This window comes from Macrobrachium rosenbergii, chromosome 2 (assembly GCF_040412425.1).
Source record: "Macrobrachium rosenbergii isolate ZJJX-2024 chromosome 2, ASM4041242v1, whole genome shotgun sequence".
Classification (NCBI taxonomy): Eukaryota; Metazoa; Arthropoda; class Malacostraca; order Decapoda; family Palaemonidae; genus Macrobrachium; species Macrobrachium rosenbergii.
In genome coordinates this window covers 2129960-2143256 of record NC_089742.1, presented here as the reverse complement: position 1 = coordinate 2143256, position 13297 = coordinate 2129960, and positions in this window count along the sequence as shown.

Genomic DNA, 13297 nt, shown 5'->3' with positions numbered 1-13297 from the left:
CGCCAAAACGAGTATGATGTATTCCAAGGATGAAGACCATGCAGAAAGGTTGCGAAACGACACGAGAGAAATGAGATACAATCACTTCTACGCATCATTGAAGAGTTTGAAATCGCAGTTAATGAAAGTGTCGTGTGAAGATGTGAAATATATTCTATTTGGTGCAGGGATAGGACTAAGTGGTCGTGTGAACTGTGATTGGTTAAACCATTACCTGCCTGCGATTGTCTCCTTTGGTGAGGAGATGAAACGACAAGGAAAAGTCACTTGCATAGCTATCACGGAAACTGTTTTATCACATCTTGAGGAGAGGTGTGCGGACGATGTGAAGTTGAAAGACGCATTATCCAAATTGAAACGTTTGGAAATAATGGACGTGGAGAAATTATGTTTGGGGGTTGAACAAAACATGGAAGTCTCTTCCAAACTAAAACGTCTAGAAATTGTGAACGCGGAGAAATTAAACTTTGGCATTCAACGTGGCAAGCTGTGTGACACACCAATGTAAAGATGATTACCAAAGTGTAATTCAATATGTGCATTTTAATGTGTATGTCTGTATGTATGTATGTTCCAAACAATTTCTATAATAAAACAGTTTTTTTATTTTAGACATAATTTTTTATTCATCCATTCCATTTTGAGAGGTATATGTATGTATGCAATCGTGTGAATTACCAGCATTGCACATTCAACATGTGTAGCGATTACATTGTATATGTGAATAGCTGGTTGTGTCTGGATTTATTTCCTGAAAACCAGCCCTGTAAATTTACAAACAAATTGTGCACTCCCATAACTCTATCATAAGAGGTGGAATATGAAATGGGTGTTATAGGGGTTACACTCCCAAATGAATACTACGCTGTCACACCTGAAGATAGAGATTTCACAATTCATTTTAAAGCAACCTTAAATCAGGGTTTGGCACCTCACTCGTATGGTTTCACGTATGTTCCTGCCATCGGATTATTAGCGGGAAATATGAATAGATTGACCAGAGCACTCAATACGGACGTTACAGAACAGTTGGAAAAATTTTACGGTGCATACATTCGAGGTGTTATGCGAAGGGGAGGATTATTTTAATGGAACGATGATTTGAAGCGGATGAGTCTCACATACATGAATGCCGAGGTGGCGAAAGTAGAAGGAATTGTTTCAGTCACTGTAAAGTTTAGTGTTAGAGCAGGGCGAGTATTAGGGTTTAACACAGAATTGACATACGCGATTTATGGTTCAGGGGCAATGAGAAATCATCTCACCAGAATTTCATATCTCGACGATCATAGTATTGACTGTGTGTACTTATATTCCAACATTATTCAACCTTCATCGCTGGGTTATAAAACTGTAAACATCCTGGATTGGTTCACGCTGGAATGTGCACCAAGTAGAGGTGTACATAATGCCGTTTATAAACCTATAACCGTGAATGCGGTGGATTACATCATGATTGATGTAACGAATCAGAAGGGGGAAGACGTCAAGTTTATTACAGGTAAAACTGTGTCATGCACCCTTCATATAAGACCTAGATGAAGGAAATTGTGTGCAGTACATTATCAGTATGGCAGGCGAACACATTATATATGCGAGCAGTCTCGGCAGCCTGGACAAGTATGAAAATAACTCACCATCAGGTTTTGTGAATAGGTTACCCACTCCTATATTCCTGCCGAATGGTAGCGAATATGAAGTAGGTCTTGCTTCGATCATGTTTCCAGGCGTTTATTACGCTGTATTATCGCGAGATGAAGAATTCACCCTCTACTTTGTTACTGATCGTGGTAAAAATGATAATCATGCCTATAGCTATAGACAAACGACAGCTATGTTAGCGGGGGATATGAAAAGGTTGGTGAGGACGCTTAACAAAGATGTTTTTGAACATTTAAAAGTCTATTTTGACACTGAATACAAAAACGTTTTCAACAGCAATGATATATTCAGTTGGGATGAAAACAGCAGAAGAGTTATCATCCCTCACGTTAGAAGGAGGAACATTAAGGCGGGGGATATTAGAAGTGGGACTGTCAAATTCAACGATAAAGCTGCCAGGTTGTTAGGTTTTAAAAATAATACAGCATATGAAGTTTACGGCCTCGAGGCATTGAATGTGCACCTCTCTGACGATTCCTTACCTGATAATTGTGGTGTAGATTATATGTACATGTACACAGATATTGTTCAACCGACTGTTTTTGGAGGTGAACTAGTAAATATATTGGATTGTTTCACATTAGAGAGTAGTAAAGGGAAGGGGATACACAATACGGTATACAAAGCATTGAACACGAACATCCTGGAACAGATTTCGATCATTATCATGGACCAGAATGGGAGGCGTATCCATTTCAACAACGGTTCGAGTGTCACCTGCGTGCTTCATATAAGACCGAGATAGAGAGGTACGTATAAAAACACCTTCTTTTCAGTGTTTTTCATTATTTACTTTCGCAACCTCGCGTAATTAGGAACGTTCAAACGTGCGCTCTGCCTAACAAATACAGGGGAGGAGATTGAAAGTTTGTTTTTAGTTAACAGGTATGAGGGTTGTCTTCGCTCCACCCTATGAGGTGGAATATAAAACGTTATTCCTGTCCGAACCTTTAGGGAAGGGAGGGGGTTTAGAAGGCATTTCAGTTTTCTATCCGAGCCATAGGAGGGGCGGGGGTGTATTTTCGGCAATTGCCGGCATTGCACGTAGGGTACTCCCTTTTTTGTTGAATGTTGCTAAACCTTCTGTTAAAGAGTTTGGCAGGTCGGTGCTTTCCGATGTAGTGAATGATCAGTTGCCTTTGTGGGAATCTTTAAAAAGACATGGAGTGACAGCTCTCTAAAGCACGGGCCGACAAATTTTAAATGGAAGTGGGAGGGTCACCAGGAAAAAGTTGGGGGGTGGAGTACGTCGTACACTCGCTAGCTCAGCCGCGAGGAGAGGGAATAAGAAGAAGAAGAAGAAGAGAATGACGAATCGAAGGGTTAAATCGAGAAATAAAAATAACAAGGATGTGTATGATCTTCTTTAATTCATTAACCTTTTGCCCGTTGTGGTAATTCAACAGAAATGAAAGAAAATAATAACATAAATGAAAAATATTAGCAGAAATAAGCATACTGAAATGGTCCGTTTTGTTACCATAAATGATTGTAACAAACAACAGATGTTCTGAAATTCTAAATTTTAATTCAGCCGTAAGAAATTTTCTTGAATTTATCACATAAAATCTCTCTCTCTTTTATATTTATATATATATATATATATATATATATATATATATATATATATATATATATATATATATATATATATATATATATATATATATATATATATATATCGTCACAAAGTGATCAAGTACATGGTTATGACACAAATAATAAGACCAAAAGTTACCTTACTTCAGCCAGACACTTGAAACCTCATAAGAAAAATATTAAGACTGAATATTCTAAAGGTACAGTGATCCCATAAGACTTGCTCATCACTTGGAAAAATCAATCTAACTTTATCAAGTTATGGGTAAGGTAACAACTAATAAGTATAAACAGACTAGTGGAAAATGGGCATCACTTCATCAAACACTATAACAGTTTCCTTGGTTCTATTTCACTTTGATAAACGAGAACTAGACAGATATATCACTTACCTTGTACACATTCATTAATTTCTCTAATCACTGGTTGTCAAAATGAAACACTGTTTTTTTAAAACTTTAAACAGACAAATTTATTTCTAAGTTTAAAAGTTATAATAGAATTCACAATCTCAAAAAGATTTACTATTATTTGAGAACATTGTAAGATTTAAGTATTTCTTTGCCAAGATTAATTCACAAAACTTTAATTTATCAAGAAAGCAATTTGGTTAAGTAAAATTCAGACCATTAACTTTCTCACAAGTTTCAGGTACAAATCAGAACATCTGCAATTAGCCCAAGTGTTCACTAAAATATTAATAAATGGGAGTCAATACAGGTGTTCACTGAAATCTCAATAATAAGTAACCACTGAAATCTTAACAATGTAAATTAACATCGACAAAACTCTAAGTAGTCACCAACACAAAACTTGGGGTAAATATTGCGAAGTTATAAACATCTCAACTTGTGTGACTAATATGAAAACACAAACACATAAGAATGAAATATGCAAAAAATGGAAATATACCAACAGCATTTTCACTAAGACAAAATATGATTAAGGATTATATCAGTCTTTCAAAACATTACCTTCACTTTTATAAAAAAAAAAAAAAAAGCTAAACTCGCATCTTTCTAAAACTTCCTCAAAGACAATACTGCCAAGTCACAATGATATGCAATAAGACACATTAGAGCTCACTAAAACTCACTAAAAAATACACCCTTTATCAAAACAATAATTCTCTTTACCTAGAACATCACTTTAACTTTTAACATAATATAAAACCAGTAAATATCACATTACCTTTTACAAGTGGTACACCATTATACACTTTTCACATTGCTTGTAAAATACCAACACCTTCAGTAACTCACAAAATTATTAACACTAGTGGGAGAATGACCAAAATTTACACCCTATTATGAGCAGAGAGAGAGAGAGAGAGAGAGAGAGAGAGAGAGAGAGAGAGAGAGAGAGAGAGAGAGAGAGAGAGAGAGAGAACCTTATATTAGCAACACCTTTTGCCTAACTAACTGTTTTTCATTCAGTACTCCTCTTTTATCTTCAAGCCCACCCAGAATACTCAAAGAATACACATAGGGAATACACAGAACACCTTATTCTACAAAACAGAATACCAAATACACACAGTGTTCCAAGGCTCAGAAGAAACATGCCAGGGCCCTTATCTGTATGATAGACATCATCCGCTCACTCAAAAAACCTGGGTAAACAGAAAGAAGTATTTTGCCACCAAACTGGCTTGGCTGTCAGTATGTCAACTTCAGCTCTCTCACTTCTTCACTCTTTTCTACTCAGATTATGAAAACATAATAGGCATAGCTAGATAATAACTATGGAACAGACACACACGATAAACATATATTAACGCATTCTGGCTGAGGCCTGTCAACTCATGGTAAAGATAAGCAAAGTGGTCCTCTGACACGACTTCCTCCAAACACTTATGTCAGTACAGGATGCGGCTGAGTGATAACTTTCTCTCTACACGTCATGTTACGAATTCGATTTCATAACACTCAGTATTCATTTTAATATACTGCAAAATATATTAAACAAATAAAAAAAAAACATATCAAAACATATTTCAGAATCACGAGATGCACAGTTTATCAGTAAGAAAAAGACATTTTAAGATCATAGTATCATATCTCACAACAAATGACAAATCTGCAAGCAAAACATCAAAATTTTCACAGAGACACATATCAGTGGCAAAGACATTGCGTAGGAGGAAGAGTAGTGCTAATGGTGGAAGAAGAAGAAGAAGAAGAAGAAGAAGCAGTGGGAGAGGTCAGAAAGGACCGAACCCAAGACTCATCCCTGCAGGAGAGAACACTTCTCTCAGCTCTGGTAATAATAATAATAATAATAATAATAATAATAATAATAATAATAATAATAATAATAATAATAATAATAATTTAATTTTTCATATATGATGCAACACCAGTCTACATGAATATTGCCAAACTTTTTACATATAAAACTTTCCATTTTATAATTAAAAATTCACCACAGCCATTCCTATTCTGCAGCCTCTCCTAACACCTGCACTACTCCTCTACCGAGCGAAGCAAGGGTAACCTCTGTAGGAGAGAACACAGCCACTCCTGTATCTGGTAAGAATAATTCATTTTGACCAGTCTCCATAAAATAAAACATTGTCACCCTTTACATATAAAACATTCTTTTGATACTTTTAAAATTCACCACAGCCACCCCTATTTCGCAGCCTCCTCCACCTTCATTTTGAACGCCTCCGCCGCACCTCCACCGCCGACCGTTGCACCCCCACCGAGTGAAGCAAATGCGATGGAAACATCTGCAGCGAATGCTGGAAGACACTGTCGAGTAGGGGGTGCCAAACAGCAAGTGTCCCAGCAGCAGGAAGCACCGTTGCTTGACAGGGAAGGAGAGGTAGGCAACCGGATTGTGAGTGCCATCACATACTCGACTGCGGTGGGAACACACATCGATGTGACAACGGCACTCAGACTTAACCGAATGCAACTTACCGAGGAGGTTATACGTGCTCTCAACAACCTGAATGTAAATAGCGCCATGCTATACTTCTGCATTGTCATCATCAGAGAGAGAATGACCGGTGCCAGTGCCACTCGTGAAACTGGTACTTTTACATTAATACCCTACCAGTGTTAACATTGGTGGACACTGCATTGATGTGATAGATGAGGCTATCGAATATGTGGCGAGCAATCTGGAAGATAGACTAAACTTGAGTGAAGGTTCAGGTTGGCGCATCACATCGTTGCGCAGTGTACAGATCAAGATCTCCCCAGCGAACTGGTGAACATGGCCAATTTTCGAGAGTATCCCAGGAGTTACGGGTGGTGGACAAATCGTTAACATCAATTTGGGGTACAACTGCGACATTACAGCGTTAGAAGCGTACAGCATACTCGAGGGAAATGATGATCCTAACCGCAACCTCACCCGAGATGTGAAAAGACGAATAAACTTGAAACGCTTCACCATTAAACACACGCCCGACATACCTGTGAACAGTGATACCTTCAAAACGTTAGAGAAGGATAACAACCTTAATATTTATGTATATAAATTGAGTGAAGTGGTCATGGAAAGGGACAGAAAAACACTGGACATTGCATCTCGCCAGAAAAGGGGGCAATAAATCATGTCCCCGACTAGTTCCTCTACTGTTGATCACTGATGACCATGTCGCCCTCATCAAGGATTTGCCAACCTTCGTAGATACTTTCCACCATTTGAAATCAGGTATGCATGACCGTGCAGCAGGCGTGTGTTACAATTGCCTCACTCTCTTCAAAACTCCAGCCATTCGCGATGCTCACAAACAAAGATGTTCACCCCAAACCACCGTTCTATACCCTGAACCTGGCCAGTTTAAACAGTTCACCAAAGTGAAAGTGCTGAATAAAAGCTCACACATCGCCTTCTTAGATTTTGAGGCATACAACAGACAGCTGGAGGAAGAAGATGAAAACCCAAGAATCGTTTCGAAGCAGAAAGCGTACGCCTTGCATTGCTACGTCATCATCGATGGCAGAAGCAGCGAATACTGCGTACACAGAGTAGGTATAGGTGAACAGTGTGTCGACAATTTTCTCAATAAAATTGCGAGAGACTGGGCCAGGTTATGTGAGAGGAAAATAAATGTGAAATAAGTTGAAAGATCCCTACCCATTTTAGTACATAATTTATCATATGATGCCGCCTTCATCTTGAAAGAAGTGTCCGCCAAACACAACTTTGAAATTTTTAAACATGATGGGGGTACATTTTATGCACTGAAAACGGGTAACATCCGATTGATGGATAGTTTGAACATGATAAGAGGATCGCTATCCAGTCTCGCTTCGAGCCATATTAAACAGAAGGGGTCACTGGAAATCACACGTCGGATGTTATCCAAATATCCCAACGAGTGCACAGAACTGGTTTTAAGTACGGGTAAACAGTATTACCCCTATGATTATGTCACAGGTTTCAACGTGTTGAGAAAAACGGATGTCCCCTTAAAGTGCATTTCAATTCCTCACTTACGGGGGAAAACATACCCGACGAAGGATACGAGCACGTCTGCAAAGTGTGGAAGGCTGCAAAGTGTACTAACCTGCTTGATTATACCATTTGATATTTGGTTATGGATGTGGGATTATTGTGCGATGTTTACTCGGCTTGGAGGAATGCCGCTTCACGCCAGTTTGGATTAGACCCGATCTATTATTTAACCTCTACCTCTCTCTCTCTCTCTCTAGATGCATTTCTTCACTCTTCACGAACGCGCCCCCTAATTTCTGACAGGGAAACTTACCAGTTGATTTCAACAACATTAGAGGTGGTTTCTGCAGTCTAGTCCAAAGACACGCCATAGCCAACAATCCCAAGTTTAAATCCTAATTTTAAAACGGGTGACAAACAATCATATATATTATATGTTGATTTCACTAGTCTTTATCCCAAAGTCATGAGCAGATATAAAATGCCTCTGGACGAAGTAACGAGCTCTCCCCTGCCGAACTTGAGAGTTTTATCGCCAGTGATATCACGAGCATCAATTCGCAGGGGAATACTGTTACTTCATCCTCCTCGATACCAAGAAGGTTAGAGACGATATCGCTCTCCGGACTGATGACTTCCCTTTGGCCTTGCACCATATGAACGTGACTTTCCAACACCTCTCCCCATACACTAAAAGTCTCTTAGAAAAATTCAATGTGAAGCTGCCTAAGAAGAATGTCAAACTGGTGGGTACACATTTGCCAATGTACAACTATCTGATCTGCCTTCCACTTTTACAAACACTGATAAGACTCGGGTTGGAAGTGGAGAGGATAAGGAAAGTTTACAAGTTCAAGCAGGGATATTATTTGAGGGAATACATCACTGAGAATGCAGAGAGGAGAGCGAAAGAAACGGACCCCAACAAGAGGAACACCATCAAAATCTTGATGAATGGTCTTTTTGGTGTAACCATTAAAAACCCTTTAAACTATTCCACCAGGACTGTTGTTACCACCAACGAAACCTCGCTGCTTAGAAATGTGTCTAAGCATACGTACAAATCTTTTGAGAGGTTGGAGGAACATTGTGAATCACTGCAAGGAGACTGTCAAAGCTGTGAATAAAAAAAAACAAATGCTCGCTTGTATATAACCATCACCAGCTAAAAAATATACACATGTATATGCCCTGTAATATGTACATATGTCAATAAAAAAACGTTAGTTATTAAAATTAATTTTCTCTACAACCTTCATTTTTCTCTACAACCTTCACCTTAATATATAACAACACGCAGATCATCGCATCCTCTCAGTACACCTTGAACTTTAAACATGGAAGCTGGTCCTTTCCAAGGAGAAATCTTAAACCTTTTCGCTGTTCCCGCGCGGATTATCATAGCAGGTTTCAGCAATAGTGGCAAATCTGTGTTGTGTCAAAACATAATAGAAATGTATGAGGCTAACTTTCACTGTATTTTATATTGTGGGGTGAGTGAACACCCTCTGGAAAGTCATCACACCATAAGCACCAAATTAAAAGTATCAAAAGAGATATTGAACCCTTTCGATTACACGGAAAGAGGAGTTATTTGTACTTCATGATTGTTTTCTCGAGGCTAGCGACAATAAATTCGTGACCCAAGCATTCACTGCTGGACGGCATTCGAATATATCGGTGATCTTCATAACCCAGAACGTGTTTCACTCGGGTAAATTCAGTAGGAGCACCAGTCTCAATTGCTCCCCATTACATCCTCATGAAGAATCGCGACATTGGTCAAATTGAAACTTTGGGCAGGCAATTGTTCAGTCGGTGGAGAGTTGGGAAGTTTTCTGACATATACAAAAAGCTTTAACACATAACCGATACGGTTATCTATTAGTAGACTTCGCACCGTCAACACCCGAATTGTTGCAGTTCAGAACGAATGTTCTCGGAGAGACTGAATATCAAATCGCTTACAAACATGACTGAAGAACAGTTACGACTGCTTAGGGATTTATATGGCAATGTGACACAACCATCATGTTTCAGCGGTGTGAATGCGCTACTCAAAGCAGCGAGGAAGGTAGACAAAAAACGTGACTAGAGCGGACGTCGTTAATTTTTAAAGAGTCAACCTTCATATACCTTGCACAACAGCATGCCGCAAACGTTTCCTTAGAAGGAAAATCATATCAACTAAACGTCGAGTGGCGGCCAGCACGGATTTGGCGGACATGTCGAAACTGGCTCGACACAATGAAGGTTATAAATATCTCTAATTTTCATTGATCAATTTTCGAGGTTTTTACACATTCTCCCCCTTGAAAAAGAGGATGGCCTTACTGTGTGCAATGCGCTAAAAACGATTATAGAATCTACAGATTTTTCAGGTCTGTCTCGCTTGAACAGTGATGAAGGTAGGGAATTTATTAACCAGCATGTAAGGAATTATCTGAAAAGTAAAAATGTATTGTTATATAGCGTCTATTCGCGGGAAATTAAAGCTTCTATAGCTGAAAGGGTGATAAGAACTATTAAAAACCGCATATACAGATACCTCACACACAACAACACGTTGAAATATATCGATGTTCTGCGAGACATACTTAACAGTTAAAACAACTCACCGCACAAGAGTTTGGGGCAGGGGCACACCCAAGGAGGTGCACGCTATGAGAAGCGAAGCTGACACTAAAAATCAATTCTCAAGAATGTATAAAAACGCTTTTCCCACAACGAATCGCGTCACTTCATCCTTGAACGTTGGAGACACCGTGCGTTTAGCTGACAAAAACCGGAACGCAGTTTTCAGGAGGGGGTATACTGTTCAAAACACTAGAAATTTTTAAAACAAGAAGCTTGTCACTCTGCAAAATCTGCAAAAGATCCGAAATAAAAGTTCTACAGAGAAGAATCTTAGAAATCTATGACATCAGCATCTTAGGTGAGGAGGAGAGGCAGCAAAACGCAGTCAATTGAAGGGTATCCTGCACAATTTAATTCTGTGGGTTGACAAATCACAAATTGTGTGGACATGAGTTGTAAAAAGGAGGTTTTAATATGTAAAAAAAGATTTTATTTTATTCATCTCTCGTTTATCCCCCTCCGAGAGTCACAGTAATTCAACATTAAGCAAAGCATTTGTCGCCACCATATCTGAAATTTTCAGAAATTTTCTTCCTTTAGCAGAGAAAAACATTTATTAAAAAACTCTGTTTGATAGAGATCCGTCAAATATCCCTGAAATCTTTTTAACGGAGAAGAAAAAATATTGAAGAAAAAAATATTTGATAGGCAGTCTTTTTTAAAATAGGAAAAAAATATAAAAAAATAAAAAATGAAGGAATTCTACTTTGTACCAGCTATCACATATGAGACGTTGACAAAAGGTCGGGAAACATGCGTCAAAAGCAACAATGTTAATAACCATAGTAATAACGTTAACATCAATGCCGACAGAGAAGAAAGCGCTGGTGGGGAGGAGGAGGAGGAGGAGGAGGGGGAGGTTGGGTTAATGTGGGGGCGGGTGTCACCCCCATTCCTCTTAACGTGCAGAGAAATGTGAATTTTCCAACAGGCGCCAAAACAGTTACACCTCCAACTCCTATACCTCCTGTCGAGGACGATCATGTGAACAAGGAAGAACAGCTAATTATAAATGTGCTCAACCCCGGAGTTACCCGCAAAAGAGTTAATCCTGACCTGACTGGTATTATTCCTATATTATTCAATCATCAAATACCATATGTAACTGCCTTGGTTAACCAGTTGCAAAATTCAGGTGCGATTGAATGGAATGAGGAAGGGGACATGTCCCACCCGCTTATGGGATATAACATTTTAGATGTGGCAAGAGAATTTCAAGCGAATAAGAAGATGGATGATAACAATGTACCCAGTTATAACTATATAATTGAACGGGGTGGTATTAGAGATCAGATGGTGAGAAACTCAGCTATAAAAAAACAGATAGAAGCATGGCTCAATTCACCTAGGAAAGGAGGGGGTGGAGGAGGAGGGAGGAGAATAATGAAAAACAAGGTGGCGAAGAAAAAGGTGAACATGTGGCAACCATATTGATGAGTCAAGAAATTAACGTGTTCAATCCCGCAGCACCAGCGATAAACTTTTCCACGAGTGAGTGACCTTTCTGACGCACATCACAAATTATCTGCGGCAAATCCTTCCCTTATCGGGGGTTTAAGACCCATTCAATCATGTTCGATCTTGGGGGTGGGCTCGAGATAAACCTGTTCAATCAAGAGGGTGGGGGCGGAGCCTGGTGTGATGAATCACAGAGGGAAGATGAAGGGTGTGGAAAATTGAAGGAGTTTGTGGAGGCATTAATTTTCCAGCTCATGTAGCGTCAACGTGTACACCCTTTCAATTATCACAGTTCAGAGATGGCTTCGTCACCTTGCAAGTTGGTTTTCGGGAGATTATCCGAGACCAAGTTCAAGAAGTAGGAGTGTTGCCTGGTTATAGCTACTAACTGTGTAACGTGCCAGAATTACGGCATTGCTCAAGACATTGTGAGAGTTTACCCCTACGCCGACGTTGCAGGTCTCCGTTACAACAGAGCTGGGACGAGTTACGCTGCATTCCGCCACCGCTGGATAGAAGGTACCGCCGTTTGAGAGTGCCCGAGGGGAGAATACACTGATGCGGAAGAACCCGACCTACCCGTCATTGCTACATTGTTAACCCAATATGGAATTGGCGCTTCTGTGGAAGAGAATGAATTCGCCAAAATGAGTATAATGTATTCCAAGGATGAAGACCACGTAGAAAGGTTGCGAAACGACACGAGAGAGATACAATCACTTCTACGCATCATTGAAGAGTTTGAAATCGCAGTTAATGAAAGTGTCATGTGAAGATGTGAAATATATTCTATTTGGTGCGGGGATAGGACTAAGTGGTCATGTGAACTGTGATTGGTTAAACCATTACCTGCCTGCGATTGTCTCCTTTGGTGAGGAGATGAAACGACACGGAAAAGTCACTTGCATAGCTATCACGTAAATTGTTTTATCACACCTTGAGGAGAGGTGTGCGGACGATGTGAAGTTGAAAGACGCATCATCCAAATTGAAACGTTTGGAAATAATGGACGTGGAGAAATTATGTTTGGGGATTGAACAAAACGTGGAAGTCTCTTCCAAACTAAAACGTCTAGAAATTGTGAACGCAGAGAAATTAAACTTTGGCATTCAACTTGGCAAGCTGTGTGACACACCAATGTAAAGATGATTACCAAAGTGTAATTCAATATGTGTATCTTAATATGTGTATGTCTGTATGTATGTATGTTCCAAACAATTTGTATAATAAAACAGTTTTTTTTTATTTTATACATAATTTTTATTCATCCATTCCATTTTGAGAGGTATATATATGTATGCAATCGTGTGAATTACCAGCATTGCACATTCAACATGTGTAAGCGATTACATTGTATATGTGAATAGCTGGTTGTGTCTGGATTTATTTCCTGAAAACCAGCCTGTAAATTTACAAACAAATTGTGCACTCCCATAACTCTATCAGAAGAGGTGGAATATGAAATAGGTGTTATAGGGGTTACACTCCCAAATGAATACTACGCTGTCACACCTGAAGATAGAGA